Source organism: Callorhinus ursinus, unplaced genomic scaffold, assembly GCF_003265705.2.
Source record: "Callorhinus ursinus isolate GAN/ISIS: 27379988/994484 unplaced genomic scaffold, GSC_fseal_2.0 scaffold3, whole genome shotgun sequence".
NCBI classification, from domain to species: Eukaryota; Metazoa; Chordata; class Mammalia; order Carnivora; family Otariidae; genus Callorhinus; species Callorhinus ursinus.
This window is the reverse complement of record NW_027397065.1, coordinates 60,707,944-60,717,046: the sequence shown is the minus strand read 5'-3', so window position 1 is coordinate 60,717,046 and position 9,103 is coordinate 60,707,944. Positions and strand designations below refer to the sequence as shown.

The window sequence follows — 9,103 nt, the reverse complement described above, 5'->3', positions numbered from 1 at the left end:
TATAAACATTGGGGTGCATGTGCCCCTTCAGATCACTACATTTGTATCTTTGGGGTAAATACCCAGTAGTGCAATTGCTGGGTTGTACGGTAGCTCTATTTTCAACTTTTTGAGGAACCTCCATACTGTTTTCCGGAGTGGTTGCACCAGCTTGCATTCCCACCCACAGTGTAGGAGGGTTCTCCTTTCTCCGCATCCTCACCAACATCTGTCGTTTCCTGACTTGTTAATTTTAGCCATTCTGACTGGTGTGAGGTGGTATCTCATTGAGGTTTTGATTTGGATTTCCTTGATGCCGAGTGATGTTGAGCACTTTTTCATGTGTCTGTTGGCCATTTGGGTGTCTTTTTTGCAGAAATGTCTGTTCATGTCTTCTGCCCATTTCTTGATTGGATTATTTGTTCTTTGGGTGTTGAGTTTGAGAAGTTCTTTATAGATTTTGGATACTAGCCCTTTATCTGATAATAACATTAGTATTATTTTCTTCTGGGAGCTTTGTGGGGGCCTGATGAGTTATTGATCCAGATATGCCTGCATCTACATCCTGGTTCAGCCATTTATTAGCTCACGTAGGCTTGAGATAGTTATTAGACTTAAAGTCTTTTCTTTCAATAAAGAAAGTGGAGATGATCATACTTAAACTCCAAGGTCAATATTTGACAATTAAATAAGATGAGATAAAGAAAGTACTAGTACATAAAAGATGTTTAATACAAGCTAGATCCTCCTATGTTACCAGTTATCAAGAAATAACAATGTCATCATAAAGTGTAAAAAAAAGCATGAAGTGAGAAAGAAATAATTTAAAGTAATTAGACTTTTTAATTAAGAATAATAATTTTATGCAATGATGATTTCAATTTTATTCATATTAAAGATAAAAAGCATTGTAATTGGCCCAACATTGAAGATCACTATGTTGAAATGTCACAGACAGGACACCTCAGATATCTGAACTCCAGTGTTATGGCATTCTCTTAGCACTTGTATAATTTAGGGAAACTCTCTCTTCCCCATAAAAGTTAGTTTGCAGTCTAGAATATCTCATTAAGCAACAAAAGTCTGATTAAAGTTAGCAGTCTAGAATGTTTCATTAAACCATGGAAAGATAATTAAATTCAGTTTGCAAACTAAGGAAGTTGATGTCCAGATGTGCCAGTTATGAATTTATAGCTCCAAATCAACACTACATTGCCTGTGTTGTGAAAATATAGCTGGGTCCTTTAAATAGATTTCCTTTGTCAGCTGTCACAACGTTAAGTTTTAGGGATAGAGCACATTGGAGGGAAACTCTTTTTGGTTCCTGGACCCAACTCCAGCATGGGTGTTGGCAGAGCTTCCTATACAACATCAAGCACTTAGACACCCAACAGGGTGTCTAAGAATTCATCTCAATGCAACTCAATTCTAACACTATCTACCCAGAAATAGCATTAGGTTGCACAGGTTAAAGTTTAAGTCCTCCACACTCCAGATGCCAGTAGCAAGTTCGTATTGTTACCTGTACTTCTGTCCAACTGGCTACAAGTCAGAAATTCCCAGGACTCCCTCCTTGGGTTCAATTAATTTGCCAGAGCAGCCCACAGAACTCAGAAAAACATTTTATTTACTAGATTACTGGTTTATTATGAAAGGAAATAACTCAGAAATAGCCAGATGGAAGAAACACATAGGGAAAGGCATGGGGAAAAGGCGTGGGAGCTTCCATACTCTCTCTAAGCCAGAAGCTTCATTACATAGGCATGATACACTAGTATCTTGATTTTATTTGACACTGTTTTGATTTAAGTTAAATTTACTGAACAACTAAACCACCCACTGAACTATAGGGGAATTTATCAAAAGGAAGATGGATGATACATTGATATTATTTTTTAATGCACTGTGGTTATTTCAGCTTTTCTTCAGATATATACTAATTGGTAGTAGGTTGAAGAGTATCTGTCAGAATCTCAGAATGCAATCTACTTTGGAAATTGGGTCTTTGCAGATGTAATTAGTTAAAATGAAGTCATACTGGATTAAAGTGTTCCCTAAGTCCAATGAGTGGTGTCCTTATAAGAAGAGGAGAGGACACAGACATAAGCATGGAGGACAAGGCAATGTGAGCATGGAGGCAGTGATTCATCCATAAGCCAAGGAATGCCAAGGGTTTCCTACAACTACCAGAAGTTAGGAGAGAAGCATAGGATGGTTTTTTCCCTCCCAAATCTTCCAGCAATAACCAACCAAATGTGCCAACACCTTGATTTCAGACTTACAGTCTCCAGAACTGTGAGAGAATAAATTTGTTACTTTGAGCCACCCAGGTTGTTATAACAGCTCTGGGAAACTAATACACAGTTAGTGGGCTAGGTATTGGGGATTCACTGGTAAATAAAACAAAAACCATTTGTGTCCGCATGGCTGCTAGCCAGCTTTTGATATTTCCACTGATAGTTTGAGAACTTGTTTTTATATAATATTTTTTATTTAGAAGGCCTTTTCCTTTTTGCGGCATCATAAGAAATTGTAGCTGCTGAAAAGACAGCCAAAATTTGGAAATGTGGCCCTGTGGAGAATCTTAATAGAGGGGGAGCATCTAATACGCTTTCAATTCAGTTATTAATAAATAATTTTGAGACGAAATCCTGCAGAAAATCCTATGGAGCTCCTAAACATTGACCTACACAACCCACACTCTACTTCATTCACTTCCTTAATTCAGAACTACTTTATCTCAGACATCAAGTAGATTTGGTTCAGCCCATAATTTCAACAGTGACTCCAAGGACAGAGCTGATGATTTCTGGACCTCCTGCGATTAGTGTTGATTAAGGAGAAATGATTTGGTGCTACCAAGGCTATAATTTCTCCCATTACAAAACCATTAATTTCACCGAATTACCTTCTTCTGAAAACAGTCTTGCTCACAATTGCCTGTCACTTCCCCACAGCACGAATCCTAGCCTGCATCTTGTTTGGGCTAAACAGCGCACCTAGCATCCTCTCGTATATTCTACATCTTAGGGTTTTTCCTCTCTCCTCTTTTTATACAAACCACTGACTTTATTTTAATATTCTTGTGGTGCTCTAGTATATTGTGCATTTTGAATGAAGACCTACTTTATTATATGAACGGCTTCAGGGATATAGATTTTTAAAGTTTTTAGTACTGACATCTCAATTGCTTCTGGAATGTGAATAATACCTTAAAACATACTATTTCCCAGATGATAAGAGCCTAACATTAAAAAGAAATTAATTAAAAATGACTCCAAGGAAAGTCTATGTGAAAGTTTTCTCAAATATTTTTGCAACTTTTCTGTAAGTTTGAAATTATTTAAAATAAAAAAGTAAACAAACAAAAAACCCACCTCTAAAACATGAAAGTTAAAAATCTACTTAATGTTACTTTTTACTTTCCTATCTCCTCTGGGACTCAGAACTGAAGTCAAGGCAACCCAGGCCAACCTGAGGAGGAAGAAAGGCAGTGCCCCCATCCAGGGCCTGATCTCAGAGGCGAAGGGAAAGCCTTGGTGGAGGACATGGGTCTTGGTGCCTGACAGGAGCACCTTCTCACACCTCGTAGCAGAGTTTTTATTATCCTTGTAAGCAACCATCTCCCATCCCACTCCATTCCCATTTGTGCAGGGCTTGATTGGGAAATTGACTTCAGCCCCAGCTCAGAGCAGTCAGATTCAATTCTGTTTCTTGCTTGAAGTTACTAGGAAAGAGAAGTGCTCACTGGTCATCTTGACTCAGTGTAGAAAACCCTACTTAAATAGAGTCAATGCAGAGGAAAGTAAAGCTGAGGGATGGAGAAAATTCAAGCCCTCATGAGACTGTGTAAGATCCCACATCCAGTTATTCCAAAGCAGCTTCTGTTTCAGTTTCCATTAGACTGAGAAGTAGCCCCCTCCTTTTTTTTTTTTTTTTTGACTTAAATTAACTTGAGTTAGCTTTCTATCACTTACAAATTGAGAAGGGAAGAATTAGCTTGGAGTGAGAAAGTAAAATCTGCCTGGCCTTTATCAGGCTGGAATAACAGGCAGAGATAAAGCCAGCTTGGCAAAGTGAACAGGAAATGCTGTTTCTCCCAAGGACATACCATGGCTCTAAAGTGTCCTAAGAACACACTTCTTGAGTGATGGTGGCTATTTGAAATTCTGTCAGTAAGAATGAGCCATCCCACTCCTGCATGCGGGATCTAAGTCACTCTGATGCAGCCTCTACTCACAGCCCAGGAGCAGAGCTTTGGAGAAGTGGGTTTCTCACACAGCTATCTTCTTTGGAGGCCAAGGGCAATAGGACCCTGGGTCCACTTTGTAGTCCAGATTCTTTACACAGCCTTACTTGCTTCAAGTGTATTAAAATAGTGTTGCGTTGAAATTCCATCTAAACTCCACCCTTTCACAGAACTCTGTAGCAGTTCTCTTTTTCCTTTGTTTGGTGAGATGACCCATGTTTCATCTTCTGCGTGGTCTCTCTCATATCGATGGGCAAATAAATCTGATTTATTAAACTGATTAAACACATAAAACTGATTTGTGAAACCAGTAACAAGTAGTTATTGGTGGTTTCAGGGTGACTAGGTTTAGGAAACAAAAGGGTTTTAATTACATAGCCTTTTTTTTCCAGTAGTAATTCCTCCACCCAAATTGGTTTTAAAATTAAAGATCCAGTCATATAGTCCTCCCCCAAAGTCAATCTCATGGAAAAGTCAAGACTTCAAAGTGTTTTATTTATTTATTTATTTATTTATTTATTTATTTTTAAGTTTATTTATTAGATTTTATTTATTTATTTGATAGAGAGAGACACAGCGAGAGAAGGAACTCAGTGAGAGAGGGAGAAGCAGGTTTCCCACTGAGCAGGGAGCCCAACTTGGGGCTTGATCCCAGGACCCTGGGATCATGACCTGACCCGAAGGCAGATGCTTATCTGACTGAGCCAGCCAGGTGCCCTGAAGATAAATTTGACCAGAAAGAAAGCGTGGTCCTCAGAAGGGAGAAGTGACTTTGAGAACAACATGGTGGCTGTCACTGGAATTAATTTTTGTCCCAGTCCCATAGAAAATGGGGTGGGGGGGAGGAGAAAGAGAGAGAGAAAACTGATTTTGGGTAACTATCAGGATGCTAGAGTCCCTCTATGAGAATGTAACATAAAGGGAGGAGAAGCATTTCACACCTGCCTGCATTCGGTGGTGATTATTTTAATCCTCGGCCTTTGGCACCTGAAGGCTTTACCTTTGCCGTCATGCCCAGTTGGGGACAAGCAGATTCTTGGATCTGGTAGAAGAGAGGCCAGGATTGGAGGCTGAAGTGAGCATCAAGCATCAAGGAAGTAACAACAGCCAGCAGCCGGAAAATGTGGAGTTTTTTATTAAGCGTGCAGGAAACATCCCCTGGGGACTCAGGTGAGCGTGGGGAAGGGAAGTCTTCCAAAAGGGTGTGTGAGCAGAGGCTTCTGTAGAAGCAGGAGTCTGTGGAATTCTAGTTAATGTATCCATGCAACGCCACTTGTATCCAGAAGTAGAAGAAGCATGGAAAATTCTGCAAGAGATTTTGTCAAAATTCAAAATGTAAACAAAAACAAAACAAACCCAAACCCAAAACCAAAACCAAACTATATGTTGGCTAACTGAACATAATAAAAATAATATAAACAAAACAAAACAAAATGTAATCCCCTCCCTCACCCCTTCTCAGCTCTTTTTAACAGATGCATCATAAGCCAGTTCCCCTGGGTGGATATTCTTTGTCACGACTGAGTTGACTTTATGGCTAAGAGATGAGGTTTTTCTGCCTTTGGAGTGAACAACATAGAGTCTATTTCCCCCTAAATTCCTCCAATGTTAGTATTTGTCCAAGGAATACAAGAGGTGGAGGGTACCACCTTGTACTTCTTTGAACCCTCCTCAACCAAACTGTGCTCAGCTTGTGCTGGCTCTGTCTCTGCACTCTGTCTACCATTTGACTGGCTCACAGCTACTCACAATTTAATTTCATTGTTTCCAAACATGTCTTCGTAACTCCCATGCCCTGGGAACGCAGAAATAGCTAAGATGTGCCTCCTCCTGTCAAAGTTTAAGTCAAAGACTCATCATCTTATAGTCCAATGAGAAAAGGATCATTGGTTCTATATTAATATTTTCTGCCTTTTCCTCATGCCAAAATAAAAACCAGTCTGCAGACACACTTTCCTCTCAAAATGAAAGAGCACAATTTAATAGTAGCTGAGCACTTGTGTTGAGGCAAAAGATTTTCTCTCAATTATTTCTCAGTAAAACCCCAGGAGGTCAAGTTTACACATTTCTATAAGGTAAAACATGTGAGGGGAGAATAAGGGCTCTGACAAGGAGTTCTTCAGGAAGCGCCAGCATTGGACTTCTTCACCTCCTTCCTCTGCCTGTCACTTAGGGCACTAAATCCCACTTTCTAGAATTCGATGTGGTTTTAATGTGGTTCGCCTTTACTTAATAGCTAGCTCCAGATGGTTCCAGGAATACTTCTATCCACTAAACCGAAGGATGAATACGGTGGAAGGTGCCTAGTTACACTGAGGTTTGCTTCTCGAGCTTGATTCCAGTGCAGCCTTTATTATGGTTTATGACTAAGGATTTTGGTGAAGCGCATGCTGACAGAGCTAATGCTGAAACCGTCCATCACAGTCTTAGTAACCACAGTCTTATTTTCTACTTTAAAAGAAGCATTTCCTCCACTCCAGATGATGTTTCCACTCTTTTGATCTAGACAGCATCACCATTTTTACCCTGTGTGGAAGAGACACTTCTTTATGGGGTCTGCTTTACTTTATGAAGTCAGCCTCTCCTGGCAAGAAAAAGTTTCATGTGAAGTCCTGGAGGTGAGGAGAGGAAGGAGAAGAGATGGAGCCTCTGCTTTTGCTGTTTTAGAGCCACAGGTCGAATGGGGCAGCCGCGCTTGTACAAAGTACTCCTGTGCATGACGACAGGGAATGTGGCAGGAAGAGAGGGGGAATCCATTCTTCGTTAACCCATGGACCTGACCAACCTATTTCCAATTATACTTACTGTAGAAATTGTCCTTTTCTTCTTAGGTTTTCAGGAACAACTGTGTTCAAACAGCTCTACTATCTGGGGATATTATTTTGAAAAGTTCATTGAGAATAAATGTATGTTTGTTGTTTATTTGTTAAAGAACAAAATGATGCCAACTGTTTGTTCCATTGAGAAAGTACCAAAGATGTGCTTCATCCATTTTCCTAAGGAACATTTTAAAAATGTGTTGTAGTGCTTGGTGGAAAGCCTACCATACAGCAGGTATTTGGCAAATGTTTGCTGAATAACTGACTAAATGAATAGTGGCTCTGATAAACTATAGCAATATTATGTTAAGGACAAAATATGATTATGTGGAGTATTATTTGCAGATATACACTGTTTCACAAATGTAGAAATCATTACAGCTTTATAAATAGAAATCCTCTAATGTCATGAACCCACCAATGTATATAACAAGCACAACTTTTGAGGGGACTTATGTCCAAGTACCACCCCCCAAATAATCTTAGACCATATGTTTTTTTGTGTGTTTGTTTGTTTTGTTTTGCTGGATTGTCTTTAAAATACTATTACAATGCTTAAATTTTGTTTGAAGTCTGACTTAACCCCAGCACATAGGGTATATTTGGTGAAATACAAAGGCAATTTCCTTTTTGAAAGAGTGTTTCATGCATTGGGTATAGTGAAGGCTCAGCAAAAGTAGATTTCCTTCACCCTAAGCTTTTAACCTCAAGATGGCATTTTATAATAATAATACTAAAGTAATATTGCTATATTGATATTGGTCTTCTTTGTGGTAATATCAGAAGCTAAGAGCATCAGACTTTGGAGATATCTAACTTTGATGTAATGGAAATATTCATGGCATTGCCTTATTGGTGGAGAATATATCCTTTCACAGAGGAAATCCTTATATGATGATTCATATTTTCAAAAAATGATTATATTTTCTCATGCTCTGAGTCATGTTCTATTTAAGAGATCTACTTTTGGACTTTATAATGAAGCACTGATGAATATGAAAGAAAAAATAAAGATAACTGGTACCAGGACTTTATTAGGCATTTCACTGGATACAAAGAAACTTTTTTTTTTACATTAAGAACAACAATCTTATCCAAAAAATTCACATTTGCTAAACAGAACATTGGTAGGCATGTATTTTCTTTACACCACATTTATTAAAGTATCAATGACCAGATCCTAAAAAGAGAAGGCACAGATCCGTCTCCCTCTGGTGAATTTCTGGTGTCTAATGAAGGAAATGTCACCAGCTCTGCAAACTCCCATCCTTTAGAAATGAAGCAAATCAATACAAATGTGTACAAGCAGGGACCATGAGATGGAAATGTTATATTAAGGAATTTGGATTTTCTTGTCACTTATAGGAATTTCAAGAGAGGAAGTAGGTACCAAAAATGTTCCAAAACTCCATCCACATTCAGACCACATCAAGGATTCACTGTTGGATACAATGGTCTTTGAAAACTCTATTTTAGGAATTCCAGCATAATTCTATTCTCTGCAAACTGTTCTAGAAACTGGCCTTAGATCTCATTGTTCTTACCCTGGGGTGTCTTGAGTTCTCAATTTCTTAAAAAAAAAAAATGCTGGTTGTTATAATTTGCTTTGGCAAATCTCCCTGGCAGGTACTGGTTCATTGTCAGGGTCCATATTCTATCCCCTGCCCAACTCCAACCCAGTCTTCTGAGGCTATATCTATATATCTATATCCCAGGCTCTTTTCTTCTTTTTTTTCAGCAATCAAGAGAGTTTTGTTTTTTTTCTAGGTCAAATTTTCTGTAGTTCCATAGATGATCGGTTCTAAACTGATAAAAGTAATTTGTGGTAGGGTGTTAATGAGGGGAGTAATGAATTAGTTTACCTCTCTGAATGAAGGAGAAATTGAATTGTAAAAGAGGTCCTGGTATTGAGTTGGAAGGTGCTACCACTTTCCAGGGAATTTTTAACGTGTAGTGTTTTTGGGTGTCCCAGTTACTGGGGAATGTTACTTAAGGGATTAGTAGGGGAGACTCTGGATCTTGCAACGGGATGGTAAAGGGAAATTTTGAATGTAGT

At 38.8% G+C, this 9,103-nt stretch overlaps 1 protein-coding gene across 1 annotated transcript in view; it reads right to left on the bottom strand.

The window, feature by feature from the left end:
* Positions 1 to 5,355: 5,355 nt before the first annotated feature.
* Positions 5,356 to 9,103, bottom strand: part of PLCXD3 (phosphatidylinositol specific phospholipase C X domain containing 3) — a 167,591-nt gene continuing 163,843 nt past the window's right edge. Inside the window, exon 4 of the transcript XR_012377594.1 lies at positions 5,356 to 5,534. The gene's annotated coding sequence lies outside the window, so the exon portion shown is untranslated. The remainder of the gene's footprint in view (positions 5,535 to 9,103) is intronic.